Raw genomic sequence first — 15180 nt, forward strand, 5'->3', positions numbered from 1 at the left:
CTAATGACCTTTTTCTATGCCAGGATCCCATCCAGGATATCACATTATATTTAGTTGTCATGTCTCCCTAGGCTTCTCTTGGCTGTGACATCATCTCAGTTTTTGACAGTTTTGAGGAGTACTAATCAGGTATATTGTAGGATGACCCTCTATTAGAATTTGTCTGATGTTTTTCTCATGATTAGACTGGGATTGTGGGTTGTTGGGGGAAAGACTATGGGAGTCAAATGCCGTTCTCATCATGTTACATCAAGGCTACTTACTATCACCATGACTCATGATAGCTGATGTTAACCTTGGTCACCTGTCTGAGGTAGTGTTTTTCAGGTTTCTCCATTATAAAGTCACTTCCGCCACCCATCCCTGTCTACACTGTACTCTCTGGAAGGAAGTCATTGTGCACAGTCTACATTTAAGGAGTGGGGAGTTATGCATCCCTCTCCCTGAGGGCAGAGTATCTACTTATAGTATTTGGAAACTTCTGCATGGGAGATTTGTCTTTTATCTCTCTCCCTCCCTCCCTCCCTACCTGTTCATTCATTCATTCATGCACGCATTCAAGCATTTATATCAGCATGGACTCATAGATATTTTATACTTTGAATTATAATACTATATTTTATTGCTCTAATTGTTCCAGCTTTGTCTATTGAGAGCTCTTTCAGTTGGGCCCTGTGTCCCTGTGACATGCCCCTGTCTAGTAGTACTTCCTTACTTTCTGGTACTACAAGATGTATTGCATGTTCATTGTATATGTTTCCTGCCCCAATCCTACAATCAGCCATTTCTCCAGGGAGCCCTGGTTCTTTTTATTGGAGAATGGTATTAGAAACAAAGAGCTGAGCACAGGTGTGTTCATTGCTACTTCAAGTATCATTGCTTCTAGGCCCTCTCAGCTGACAGAGCAAAGAAACTTATATGTGTATACTAACTCATACACACACACACACACACACACACACACACACACACACACACACACCTATAAATATTTCTTTTGTGACTGTGTGTATTTGTTGAATTCTTACTGATGTCTGGTAAATGCATTTTTCATTTTGTTAGATTTTGCCAGAATTTCCTGCATACTATAAATACAGACTAGACCTACTCAGATTATGGTAGGGGAATATTGGGAGGACAGGCAGATGGAAAATACGTAAGTAAAGTCTTGATAGGAGGTGAAAGCTGGATGTTCATCCTTTTCCACAGTAGGAAGGCAGAAGATAATGTTTAAAATCAGGAATATGGAGTATAACTATATTATTTAAAGATACAGAGGTAAATTAAACACAATAGATGAAAGAGTTGAAAATAATTGCTTTTGGAGAATGGGAAATGAGGGTGGACAGTGGGCTGCTGTTTTCACAGTAAATCATGTAGAACTATTGGACTCTTAAGGCATGTACAAGGGTAGCTTTGATATAAACAAAAAGTTAGCTAAGCCTAATCTCAGCCCCAAATTATTGTTATCCTTTGGTGGCTTTGATCCTTTTCCTGGAACATATCTCACTGTAAAAATGTTTTGTGAAAAAGAATTTGAGGGAAGTTCCAGGGATGCCATTTTACTCCTATAGCATTACAATTTTAGTGATTCTTAGATAAATCACAAGAGCTTAGTTTTCACTAATCTGAGTACTTGCTTCTTGGGACCTTAATAAAATTGAAGTAGATGTTCTCTGTAAAAATTAGGAGACTTTTAATATTTTTCCAGGTGTTGTAGCTTTTCAGTTAATTGAACATGCAAACTTTCCTGATTTATAGACCATTTTTTTTCATGTGGTAAAAAAACACATGAAACTTATCATCTTAACCACTTTTAAGTGTGTGACACAGTAGTGTTTACTATAAACATATTGTTGTACAACAGAGCTCTAAAACTTTTTCATCTTGCAAAACTGAAGCTATACCCATTGAACAACTCTCTGTTTCCCCTCTCCCCTGCCCCTGGCTGTCACCACTGTACTTTCTTGATTTACAGAAACTTTAAAAAGTTCTAATTAAGTTAATATGCTGCAGTGTAACTCTGTGTCTGACCATTGCCCTGTGGAAAAATATTTCAGCTTTTCCAAAGTAAAAATGCTATACTTTTTTCCATGTTAGAATGCTGGTGTGTGGTGATGATTGTGTGTTTATGTTCAGTTAATTTTTTTGTGAAATCAAAGAAAATGTCTGCCCATGATTGTTTTTGAATTTCTTAGCAAGATACATTGAAAGAAATTACTACATTTCACTTAAATAAGGAGTGATTTGGTTTAAAAAAAGTTTATTAAGAGTCTATATGATTTGGGTAGATGCTGTAAAGAATTTTAACCAAATGGAGGCTGTGCTGTTTGCCTTTAAGGGGCTACCATTTTTTGTGGACACAAGATGTACACCTAAAACAGAAATTAATACATTAGTATATAATTACCTGTATTCATATAGGAAATAATAGGTAGACTGGGTAAATTAGGGAAGGTTTTCTGAAAGAGTAAAATATTAGCTGTGCCTTTAAGAAATCTAGTCTTTTTTTGGCATCTTAGGAAGTGGGTCTTAGTTCTTAGTTAATTATCTTCTTCTCTCGCTAATTATGAGCAAATGAGTTGGATTTATAGTTTATGTGTATTATATTTGTCAATCTTTACTACTGTCATTTCTTCTCATCTTTGTTGGTTTGGGTGAATAGTCTTGCGTTTTCTGTTAAGAACCCATTGACACTCAGCAGTTTCTTTTCTAGTCAGTTTTAATAAATGTCAACTCCTGCTTGAATTAATCATCTTCTATGATGAAATGCTAATCAGAATCCTGATTTAATTGGTAATATTATGGTTCTCTACTCTCTTCATGGCTATTAGTATATACCTGTACATCTAATACTTGGAAGAGTATATGCTACAAAAATATCTCTTTGTTAGAAGTTTTGGCAGTTTACAGCCTGCTTTTATATCTTTTTGTTTGGGCCAATCCTCATGAAAATCCTCTGACATATCTGGGTATCTCCATTTTACAAATTAGGGTGAGAAAATTCATGGAAAGTAGAAGACAGGGAATTCTGTCCTGGACTTCTATTTCTGGGTCCTGTTTGCTTTACAGAATTTCTAAGCTGCTCGTATCAAATGAGGGTTAACTGTGTGAGGCTGGGTGGGAGAGTTGTTTGGGTGAGGTGTGACGGGTGCTTCAGAAGCTCAGTGTTTGTATTTTAATTTTTCATGCATCCTGCAGATCTGTTGCTTAATGGGTAACTAAGAGAATTTTAAGAAAAGACAGCTTCTTGTACTAGTTAAAATATCTAATAGGTATATAATACATACCCACATTACAAAACACAAAATGTTCAAAGAGAGACAATGAAGTCTCCTTGCACCACACTGTCCTCAGACAACCCCTCCTTCCCAGACCCCTCTTACATACTTCAAAGCAATAATTGCTACCAGTTTATGCGTATCTTCTGAGATATATTTTATGTATACTTTTAATGTATATTTTATGTATTTTTTAAATTGTTCTTTAAAAAAATTGGTGCTTGTTCCATACTGTGCATATAGTGGCCTTGCTTTTTTAAAGAGCTCTAAGCTACTAACCTTTTAATGACTTATTTATAAAAGCTAGGGTTTTTTTTTTTACCTTTTGCAATTTGCACTGGAATGTTAATTCCATGATGAATAGAAAGCTTTTTTTTAATTAAAAAGAAGTGCTTTAAGTTTCAGAGTCATATTCAGGCAAAGTGTATATAATCTTCTAAGTGAAATCCCTGAAATAAAGTGGCTCTAAAGCCCGATTCAATCCTGTTCTTTTGGAGTCAAGGAATACATAGACTATATTGGATGGAAAACAGTTAAGGGTCAATAAATTATTAGTTGCAATGTCTTTGTGAGTGTAACACAGCTGAAGTGAATAGTGAATAGATTTAATTAAATGAATGTATTATGCATCAGTCTTTGGTCTCCAGAAAAATAAACTGTGAGTTCTGGAGGAGGGGTAACGGGGATATTGGGGTGGGTCTGGCTCATCCGCATGATGTGCAAGTTTTTTGTGTTCTAAAGTTTTTTTTGGTCTAGCGTTATTTTACGTGGTTGTCTGGCAATACCACAATATCTGTAGTATTCGTATTTGTGTCCTCATGAAAGAATCTTAGCTTGTTCAGATGTAGGAACCTTGTAGCAACTGCATTTGGGACCTCAGTAGTAAGCACAGTGCTGCTTTCACAGTTGAAACCTTATTCAAAGCACAACTGATCATGGAATTAAATTCCAATGCAAAATGAAAAAAAGAAAATGGTAGTTTGTTTACTTTTGTTCTGCAGATGATTGGGAACTTTCTCCCACTGACTCTGTAGCAGAATCTGGGAGAGGAGTGAGGGTGATGAAATGTCTGATGTGGTAATTTAAATAACTTTGCCTCCCTCCAGTGGGGAGCTGGCAACATCCGTCTTTCAGCGGTGCTCCTCCTCTTCTCTTTCTCCTCCCCCACCTGCGTCCGCAGGAGGGGCCTTCCCTTTATTCCCCAGGGCTCCTCTTCTCCCTTCTAGAGCATCGTCCAGGGCCTGGCTCTAGGAATACTCAGAGGCCTGTTCTCTGCACGGGGAAGCTAAGCAGGGGTCTGTGTGTCTTGCTACAGACAGGTCTGTTGTCTTGCTACTGCCTCCTGTCCTAGGGCAATAAAAGCTGTGGCTTGGTCTCAGATGCGGAAGGCCATGGGGACGTATCCTAAGGGGTTAAGTGTACCAATGTAATGTGGGTAAAAATGCCGCCCCTGTTATTCTGTGATAGGAATATATCACCACAGCCAAGGCTTTGCTCACTCAGGTACATATAGAAATCTGAAAAGATCAGAGAAACTTACCATATGATAATTATAACATTAATTTCGAACAGTTCTCTCACACCCTTGAGGAGGGAAGGAAACCCCCGAAGCTGTAGTTGCTGGGGGAAGCTGGTGATATGATTGATATGTAATAAGAAATTCTTTTTCCAGGGGCTAAAATTGGATTCTGTGGTTGCCACATGCCTTGACTTGGGATGCATGTATGGGGTTGATAGGGAAAAAGGACTCTGGGGAAAACAGCCCCTAAATGTGACATTTGGCATGTTTGCACGTGGAAATGAGAATTGGAGACCTGACAGTGACAGGGAAAACCTTCTCACTGTTGTCTTCAGGTATCAGATAGCGCCCGGCAACCGCAGAGGGAGAAAGGTGCAGTCTGGGGTTTCTGGGCAGCCTTCTGACACAAGTCTGTTTTCTTCTTTCAGCCCCGCCCGGGGCAACCTTTCTTCCTGGTTGGTTTCTTTCCCAGAGGCGTTGGCCACCTGTTTCCTCAGTCCACCACCCTGGTCTCTTTTTACCCTGAAATCTTTAGGCATTAATGACATATCACACAATTGTGCAGTTATTTATATGCTGTCTTGTATATAATGGCCCTCGTCTTGTTGGAGGCATTGTCCGTCCTTCCTCAGCTGTGCCCTTTGCTCACAGTGGCTGGTCACCTTCACCTCTCTTCAGACTTCCTTCCCCTACGCCCTCCCCTGGAACTTTCAGAGAGGAATAGACTGTGTCAGTCTCCCTCGACCACCTGCTCAGTCCCCACCCCTACATGCACACTGCAAACCCACCTGCAGCAGCGGGTCCTTACCCGTCTTCCTCCAGTCAGAGAGAGCCCGCTTCCACCCAAGTTACTTCCTCCCCTTCTGTAGCCCCCTTTGAAACAAACAACAGACTGAACCAGTCCCTCTCCCATCACAGCTTGTGCTCCCTGCTGCCCTGGCCCTCCGTCTTCTCCAGTGTCAGGTTGGTTACTGTCCTGCTTCACAGAGATGTCACACCTGCCTCTTCTTTGTTCCCTCCCCACTGGACTTGGCAGCCTCCTTTCAGTTGTTTCCCCTACAACTTCCTGAGAAATTGTCTTAATTTACATATCTGATCTTGCCAGCCTTTGTTTAAAATCCTTCTGTGGCTTTTAGTCATTTGTGCTGAAAGACCAAACTCCATAGTTTGTCACTGGGGTCAGAGTCACCTGGGCTGCTTGTTATACGTGCAGATTTCCGGACTCTGCTCCAGACCTCTGAGTTGGAGATAAATCTGCATGTTTAACCAGTGCCCTCTGGCGATCATTTTGTGCACTAGTGTTACAGGAACTCTGGAGACTCTCTCTGCCTTCTCGCTATCTGCATTGCCTGGAATGTCCCACGCTGCCGTTCCTGTCTGTGAAACTTCCCCAGCAAGGAAGCTGAAATGCAGTCCCCTTGCTTCCTCTCCTGTGTACCATGGTGCAAGTGAGCACTCACCTCGTTGCTGTCAATATCTGTGTCCACGTGTGTCTCCCTGCCTCCAGGATGAATTGCCTCAGGTTGGGTTGCCTTCTCTTTCTCTTAGTAGCCTCATACCCCAGTAGAGGGCCATGGAAGGCATTCAATGTTCACTGCTAAATACTGATGGATTTTATTTTATTTTATCTATTTATTTGTTTATTTGTTTGATCTTCAGCTGTCTCCTTGATCCCTAAGTAGTCGTTAGGGATCACAGTACTCTGTGTGGTGTCATCGCGCAATAAATAGAACCAGAGAGAAATGGCCAATCAAAAATAACATAGTAAAATTAGGCATCCAGACAAAAAACATATTTTGTGTTTGCCACCAAACACCCATGTTCTTTCTATAGGTAATTTTGTGTTACAGGAAAACTTTTAAAAAGCATAAATGTCTTTCAGTAACTTATTTCCCTGAGGCATTTCCCCTGTGTACCAATAGCCTATTCCCCACCCCCCAGCTCCCTTTCTGTCTCTCCCCTGCTCCAGCCAGAGGATCTGATGTCACTATCTGAGCATTCAGCAGGACAGCAGTGCGCCTGTGGTCTAACTCTGCCGGTCGGTCGCACGTCCCACTGAGGCAGCAGTTTTCATTTGGGCTGTTCTTTATCCAGGCTGCCAATCTGCATGCTGACTTCTTTTTTTCATTCCCAAAGTGAACAGCAGCTGAGTAGGGGATTTGGAGTTTTCTGTGACTCATTTTATAGGATACAACTGATTAACTTTTTAAAGCCTTTTATTATGGGACATTTCAAACATATACCAATATAGAAGTGTGTAATTAAAGCCCATTTACCCTTCACCCAGCTTTAACCATTAATTCATGGCCACTTTCTACCTCTTATCTCCCAGCCTTTTTCCACCTGTGAAATCATAGTATTTCGTAGTAGATTGCTTTGTATCAGCAAGGAATAGCCTTCTTTTGCCTCATTAATTGCAGGTGATTTCTTATTGGTAGTTAAGTATTTCAAGAAAACATATTTAAGATATTTAAATATTTTAAAAATAAAAAATTAAATATAACAGCTTTATTGAGACAAGTCACATACTATACAATTCATTCATTTAAAGTGTACAATCAAGGCCGGGCGCAGTGGCTCACGCCTGTAATCCTAGCCCTCTGGGAGGCCGAGGCGGGTGGATCACTCGAGGTCAGGAGTTCGAGACCAGCCTGAGCAAGACCCTGTCTCTACTAAAAATAGAAATAAAAAAAAATTATCTGGACAACTAAATATATACAGAAAAAATTAGCCAGGCATGGTGGCGCATGCCTGTAGTCCCAGCTACTCGGGAGGCTGAGGCAGTAGGATCGCTTAAGCCCAGGAGTTTGAGGTTGCTGTGAGCTAGGCTGACGCCACGGCACTTACTCTAGCCCGGGAAACAAAGTGAGACTCCGTCTCAAAAAAAAAAAAAAAGTGTACAATCAGTGGTTTTCAATGTGTTCACAGAATTGTGATACTGTCAGCACATTTTAGAACATTTTCATGATTGCTAAAACAAACTCCGTGCCCATAATGCCCCCTTATACCCAGGCAACCATTAATCTTCTTTCTGTCTCTATAGACTTGCCTGTTTTGGACATTTCATATAAATAGAATCATATAATATGTGGTCCTTTGTAACTGGCTTCTTTCAGTTAGCATAATGTTTTCAAGGCACATCAGTGTTTCAGCATGTATCAGCACTTAATTCTTTCTTACGGCCAAATAATATTCCATTCTATGCATACACCTTATTTTATTTATTCTTTTATTAGTTGATGGATATTGGATTGTTTTCACTTTTTGGCTATTGTGAACATGCTATGATCATTTGTTTATAAGTCTTTGTGTGAGTATGTGTTATTTCTCTTGGGTATATGTTCTTATTCTCCTGGGTGTATATAACTTGCTGGGTTTTGTGGTAACTCTGTGTTTAACCTTTTAAGGAGCCATCAGACTGTTTTCCACATATTACATTTGTCATTTTACATTCTCACCAGCAATGCATGAGGATTCCAGTTTCTCCACATTCTTGCCAATATTTATTGTCATCTGTCTTTTTGGTTATAGCTCTCTTAGTAGTATCTTATTGTGGTTTTAATTTGCATTTTTCTGGTGGCTAATGATGTTGAGCATCTTAAATGTGCTTATTGGCCATTTGTTTATCTTCTGTAGAGAAATGTCTATTCTGATTCTTTGCCTATTTTTTAGTTGGGTTGTTTTTCTTTATTATCAAGTTTAATAGTTCATTATATATTTTAGATTCAAGTCCCTTATCAGATATATGATTTGAAAATATTCTCTCCCAATTTGTAGGTTATTTTTCATTTTGTTGATGGTATCCTTTGACAAAGCATTTTAAGAATAGAAAATGTGAGAAAAATGGTGGAAAGTCTTCGAGTTATTCTTAAGTGTTCAGAAATGGAGTGTAAAGTAGTTTACATGTGCAGATTTTTTTTTTTTTTTTCATTCCATGTGCACCAAAGTCAGGCTGGTTAAATTCTCTGTGTCCTGCAATTTTGAGAAGCAGGCTGTTTTCACTCTGGGGAGGGAAGAACCTTTTATTGTAGTGGTATAGCCTAAGAAGAATTTTCAAGGAAATGAGTTTTTCCATTGAGGAATCTGTCATCTTTGACTTAAAGTGCTGTGTCAAGTGGATCACCTTAAAGATGTGCTCCTCAGTCTCTTGATATGGTTGAATTTTAAAAAAAACTCTGTTGTATTTTATTTCACACAATTAGTTTCCATTGGTTTGATGATGGGAAAGAATGTAGCCAGGAAAATGAGCCTTTACAAAATTAAAGGCCACACACACACACACACACACACCCCCATACACATACACATTTACAAAGAAATTTATTTGGAAAGAATGGAAAATTCAGTATTTGCATGAAACATTTATAGCCCATTAGTGAACAGGTGTTTTTAATTAGTTATAGTAAAGACAGTGTATTAGGGAATGTGGCATTTTCCCTATTGTAATATTGGGAAACTTTTAGGTATGCAGTGATAAGTTTAAACTATAAAGGAAAGAAGTTTGTATTGAGAGTTGAGAAGCAGAATAATTGGGAAGGAACTTGATTTGGTAGTTATTTTGGGAGGACCTTATGGTATATTGATTGAAGTCGGTACTTAGATGTTGTTGTCTATGTGTAAGGCTTAGTTTTATGGGATGAAAGAGATGGAGGAAATTCTAATGTCAGAAAAGGAAGACACATCCCTGCTAGATGGTGGATTCGTGTACAGAGACTAGAGAAGACTTTTAGATAGCTGTGACATTTGAGTTGGACCCAGAAAAATTTCCACATGTGAATGCAGGTGAGCAGAGAAGGTACAGGCATACCTTGGATATAGTTTGGGTTTGGTTCCACATTGCCACAATAAAGTGGGTCGCACAACTATTTTGGTTTCCTGGTACCTATAAAAGTTATGTTTACATTGTACTGTAGTCTGTTAAGCGTGCAATAGCATGTTAACAAAAACCAGTGTAGGTAATATCTTCATTAAAAGACTTTATCCCTAAAAATTGCTAATGATCATCTGAGCCTTCACAGGTTATATTCTTTTTGCTGTGGTCTTGCCTCAGTGTTGATGGCTGCTGACTGATCTAAGTAGTAGTGGTTGCTGAAGATTGGGGTGGCTGTGGTAATTTCTTAAAATAACAATGAAGTTTGCATCAATTGATTCTTCCTTTTACGAGCGATTTTTCTGTAGCACGAATGCTGTTTGGTAGCATTTTACTCACAGTAGAGCTTCTTTCAAAATTGGAGCCAATCTTCTCAAACCCTGCTGCTGCTTTATCAACTCAGTTTATGTAATATTCTATATCCTTTGTTGTCATTTCAACACTGTTCACAGCATTTTTACTAGGAGTAGATTTCATCTCAAGACATCACTTTTTTTGCTCATCCATAAGAAGCAACTCCTCATCCATATAAATTTTATCATGAGGTACAGCAGTTCAGTCCCATCTTCATGTTCCACTTCTGATTCTAGGTCTATTGCTGTTTCTACCACCTCTGCAGTTACTTCCTCCATAGGAGTCTTGAACCCCTCAAAGTCATCCGTGAGGGTGGGAATCAACTTCTTCTAAACTCTTGTTAATGTTGATATTTTGACCTCTTCCCATGAATCACAAATGTTCTTACTGGCATCTAGAATGATGAATTGTTTCTAGAAGGCTTTCAGTTTACTTTGCCTAGAAGTAAAGGCAGCTATAGCCTTATGAAATGGCAGCTACTAATATAATCTTATGGAATGTATTTCTTAAATAATAAGACTTTAAAGTAGAAATTACTCCTTAATCCATGGGCTACAGAAGGTATGCTGTGTCAGCAGGCATGAAAACAACACTCTTCTTGTACATCTCTAGCAGAGCTCTTGGGGGACCAGGTGCTTTGTCAGTGAGCAGTATTTTTGAAAGGAATCGTTTTTTTTTGTCAATAGCAGGTCTCAACAGTGGGCTTAATATACTCAGTAAACCATGATGTAAAGAGACGTGCTGTTATTTGGCTTTGTTACTTTTATAGAGTACAGGCAGAGTAGATTTAGCATAATTCTTAAGGGCCCAAGAATTTTCAGAATGGTAAATGAGCACTAGCTTTACCTTAAAGTCACTAGCTGCATTAGCCTCTAACAAGAGAATAAGTCTGTCCTTTGAAGCTCTGAAGCCAGGAATTGTCTTTTCCTTTCTATCTGTGAAAGTCCTAGATGGCATTGTCTTCCAATAGAAGGTTATTTTGTCTACATTGAAAAATTTTAATTTAGTGTAGCCATCTTATCTAGATCTGGATAACTTCACTCGCTACTTTACTTTGTACTTTATGTTCTGCAGATGGCTTCATTACTCAAAACCTCACGAACCAACTTCTGCTAGCTTCCAACTTTCCTTCTACAGCTTCCCTTACCTCTCTCTGCCTTCATAGAATTGAAGAGGGTTAGGACCTTGCTCTGGATTAGGCTTAGGTTTAAGGGAATATTGTGGCTGGTTTGATCTTCTATTTAGACCACTAAAACTTTCTATCAGCAAAGGGCTGTTTTGTTTTTTTATTATTCATGTGTTCACTGGAGTAGCAGTTTTAATTTCCTTCAATAACATTTTCTTTGCAGTCACAACTTAGCTAACTATTTGGCACAAGAGGCCTAGCATTTGGCCTGTCTTGGCTTTTGACATGCGTTCCTCACTATGCTTAATTATCTCTAGCTTTTGATTTCAGATGCGAGATTTGTGACTTTTCCTTTCACTTATGCACTTAGAGGCCATTGTAGGGTTATTAATTGGCCTAATTTCCATGTTGTTATCTGGCTATAGGGAGGCCCGAGGGGGGAGAGAGGAGAGAGATGGGGAACAGCTGGTTGGTGGTACAGCCAGAACACACACATTTATTGATTAAATTTGCCATCTAATATGGGTGTGGTTTTTGGTGCCCCCAAACAATTACAATGGTAACATCCAAGATCACTGATTACAGATCACCATGACAGATTTGGTAATAATGAAACAGTTTGAAATATTGCAAGAATTACCAAAATCTGACACAGACACAAAGTGAGCATATGTTGTTGGCAAAATGGTGCCACAAACCTTCAACTTGTTAAAGAAAAAACAAACTCGCAATATGTCAAAGCACAATAAAGCAAAGTGCAATACAATGAAGTATGCCTGTATTTTAGGTGGATGTAGCATCATAAGCATGAGAGAGAAAGCAACTTGAGCTAGTAGAATTAAGTGAGAAATGGTAGACAGTGTTTGAAATGACTTTAATTCCTAGCTAAGGGGTTTGTCCTTAATTCATTAAGGATTGTGGATCTATTGAAGGTTTTGAACCATGCAACTTGACATTGATTGATTTGGTAAATACTTGCCCAGAGCATTGCCAGGCATTATGTTGGCTATTGGGTATTAACTCACCTGAGGCAGAGGCAGGGTCTAACATTAGTGACAGCAGGTGCTATCCACTGACACTCAAGTTCTAACTTTTAGTTTCCTTTCTAAAAACTTTTCATCCTGATGATGATGCTGATAGCTACCACTTACGGATCAATTTCTGTGTTGCATGCACTGTGCTAAGTGACTCATCCTTACAGTAACTCTGAGGTACATACATTATTAATTCCTGTTTTGCAGATGAGGAAATTGAGATTTAGTAGAGGTTAAATACCTTGCTCCAGGTTGCAGGACTAATGTGTGGCAGAGCTGAGATTTGGACCCTAGGGCCATCCTATTCCAAAATTCATTCTAATACCACTAAATGCTGCCCTCTATTGCTTCTGTGATAATGTAACACTGCTAGGGACCTCTGTGAGCCTTGCTGCGTTTGGTGTCCTCTGTGCTTGCTTCCGGGGTTGATATTCCTGCTCTGTTGGCTCCCAATTTTCTTATTGATACTACGGGTATTCCAGGCCTGGCAGGATCTTCTTCTCTGTAATGGGGCACATCTCTGCTCTCACTTGTCATGTGTTTATGATTTATGTGTTTTCATGTACTTGAGCGGGGCCCTGTTTTGGTGCTACTTTAGCTGTGCATCCATGACCAAGATCACAGTGTCTGTATCTGTAAAATGGTAGGGCGGACAGCATGACCTTTGAAACCCCGTCCCGGGCAGGCTTCTGTTCCTAGGGTTAGGCATTAACACAGAAGGAATAAGTGGCTCTGGGATTCTTGGAAGCTAGAGAAAGAATGGTCAAAAAACCTGTCATTCTTTTCAGTCCTGACCCCTGACACCACTCTCAGTGAGGTTATGTTCATAAATGTTCTGATGATCTGGCTTTATGGACCTTAAGTTCTGTTCATATGTGGTCATATCCTCCGAGTCGCTCGACTGTAGAACTGCTCCACTTTCTGAGCAGCCTCTTTGGTCACTGTCTGCATATTTTCCACCTCTGAACCTTTTCTTCCCTCACCCCATCTTCCCTACAATCTCTGTGCATTCCTGTTTTCATTTTGTCACCTGAAACTGGGTCCCTGCACCAGACCAATTAAATCACAATGTGGGGTGGAGCCTGAGACACAGGCGTTTGAGGCTGCCTCGCGGTGGTTGTGCCCTTGGGGCTGGGAACCACTGACCCCCCATTGCTCCCCTTTCATTACCATTCCCTATGCATGAATAATTATGAAAATTATTAATAATTATTAAGGAGTACAGTACTAGTAGCTATTTGTTTTCTGTTTTGGGTTTTTAACGGCAGCTTTGCATGCATCCGTAATTTTTATCCTAAGCCACTCTGGGCTGTCTTACGACCCAGACCTCTGTGTCTGTCTGACGCACACGACAACGTGCCGTCAGTTAGACTCCCGGGAGGCGCCGTGCTAAGAGGGCTTCATTTGTGGATTCTCAAAAGGAGCTCAGATTGTGGAATAATATGTCAGGCAATTAAAAAAAAAGGTGTGTACATTTATAGGAACATTTGAACACACAGGAAAAAAGATGGAAAGATATATATTAAAATATTTAATGATTATGGGTGGTGGGGTTACCGATGGTTTTTCTTTTCATATCTACAGTATAAATTTTCTATGATGAACATGCATTTCTCCTATATTTTAAACAATCATAAAAGGAAAATACACTCTAGAAAAGTAGGGGTATATGAATGTGTGCGTTACTTTTAGCTCGAGGCTGAAATATTCAGTGGGGATATCGAGAATAGTACCATACCGAGAGTGAGTTAATAGCAAGGCTTGGCATACAAAAGCTAGGATTTGGATTCTTGTTATTTTTGTTTTTGCTTATCATAGCTGAGCTAAACTTGTCTCGTCTGATGGTTGGTATTTTGTGTTGTTGAACAAGTGAGTGTCATGAGACTATTAGCCCGTAACATGGGCACAAGAAGATGATGACATTGATAGTCTACTGTTTTGTTTCTAATGCCAGTGGATTAACTTTAATGATAAGATCTGTTATTGGTGCTTTCTGAAAAACTGTTAAACTGAAAACAGAATGTTGACGTAGTATCTGTTCATCTTTTTGCATTGGCTTATTGCCAGAGTTTAATAACTCTGGTATGCCTTTGAATTTTAAATAAGACATTTAAAATAAGTGGCTCAGACCAAAACTTAACAGTAGTTATCTCTGGGTTCTGTTGTCAGGTAATTTTAAGAGTACTCCAAAAGTAAAAACAAAACACTCAATTAGCAACAGAGTCTTAGTTTCTACTCTTTCTTTTTCAAAATAGAAGGTGGGAGAGCCTATTGCCAAGTAATGGGAAACCAGTGTTCTGTGGTCAGTTTCAGTAGGGTGGTTCCTTCTGAAATGCTGTTTTGCTAATCCTTGGGGAAATTTGGCCGTGAACGTGCAATTATTACATTTTTATCCACAGAATGGGCTAAAGTTGGCATCACATCCCTCATGGTTGCCAGAGGCAACACACGGATTTAATTTGTGCCCCTGTGGCAGGCATTTTTGACTAATCTTAGTGATTTTTTTTTTCTGATGCTGCTTTTTTGGTTTCCTTTCTAGGCTCCTACCTTTTGCCACTCTCCATCCTCTCTGATTTCATTCAGCCGTTCTGAGTTCTGAGGCAACTCGTGTTGGCTGAGGAGAGGAGAGTAATGGAAGGACTAGATGGTTGTCCTCGAGGACAGCCACGCCTGTGTCCCTGGCACCCCTGGAGGCCGGGCGGGTGGGAATTTGGAATGCTCTCACGGTCCAGCTTGTGGTGAATGTTGACCTCTTACAGACTGACAAAAACAGAACAAGTCTTAATGAGCCATGTTTAAAACCCAACATGGAGTCGGAAAAATGGACCCTAAGAGCTGCATTTGGGGGATTTTTAATTCTTTTGATGTAGATTTGCCAAAGTCTGTGTCCTGCTGTGCCTTTGATATTTTGGTATACTAACTGTGGTCTAACATACAGTATCACCAGATGGAGCTAATCTGAGTGTGAACACCTCTTCTTCTAGGTTAAGGGTCAG

At 39.7% G+C, this 15180-nt stretch overlaps 1 protein-coding gene across 1 annotated transcript in view; it reads left to right on the forward strand.

The window, feature by feature from the left end:
* Positions 1–15180, forward strand: part of MED12L (mediator complex subunit 12L) — a 313159-nt gene that overhangs the window by 47373 nt on the left and 250606 nt on the right. The gene's annotated exons all lie outside the window — the stretch shown is intronic.

The sequence above is a fragment of the Lemur catta genome, chromosome 1 (assembly GCF_020740605.2).
Source record: "Lemur catta isolate mLemCat1 chromosome 1, mLemCat1.pri, whole genome shotgun sequence".
Lineage (NCBI taxonomy): Eukaryota > Metazoa > Chordata > Mammalia > Primates > Lemuridae > Lemur > Lemur catta.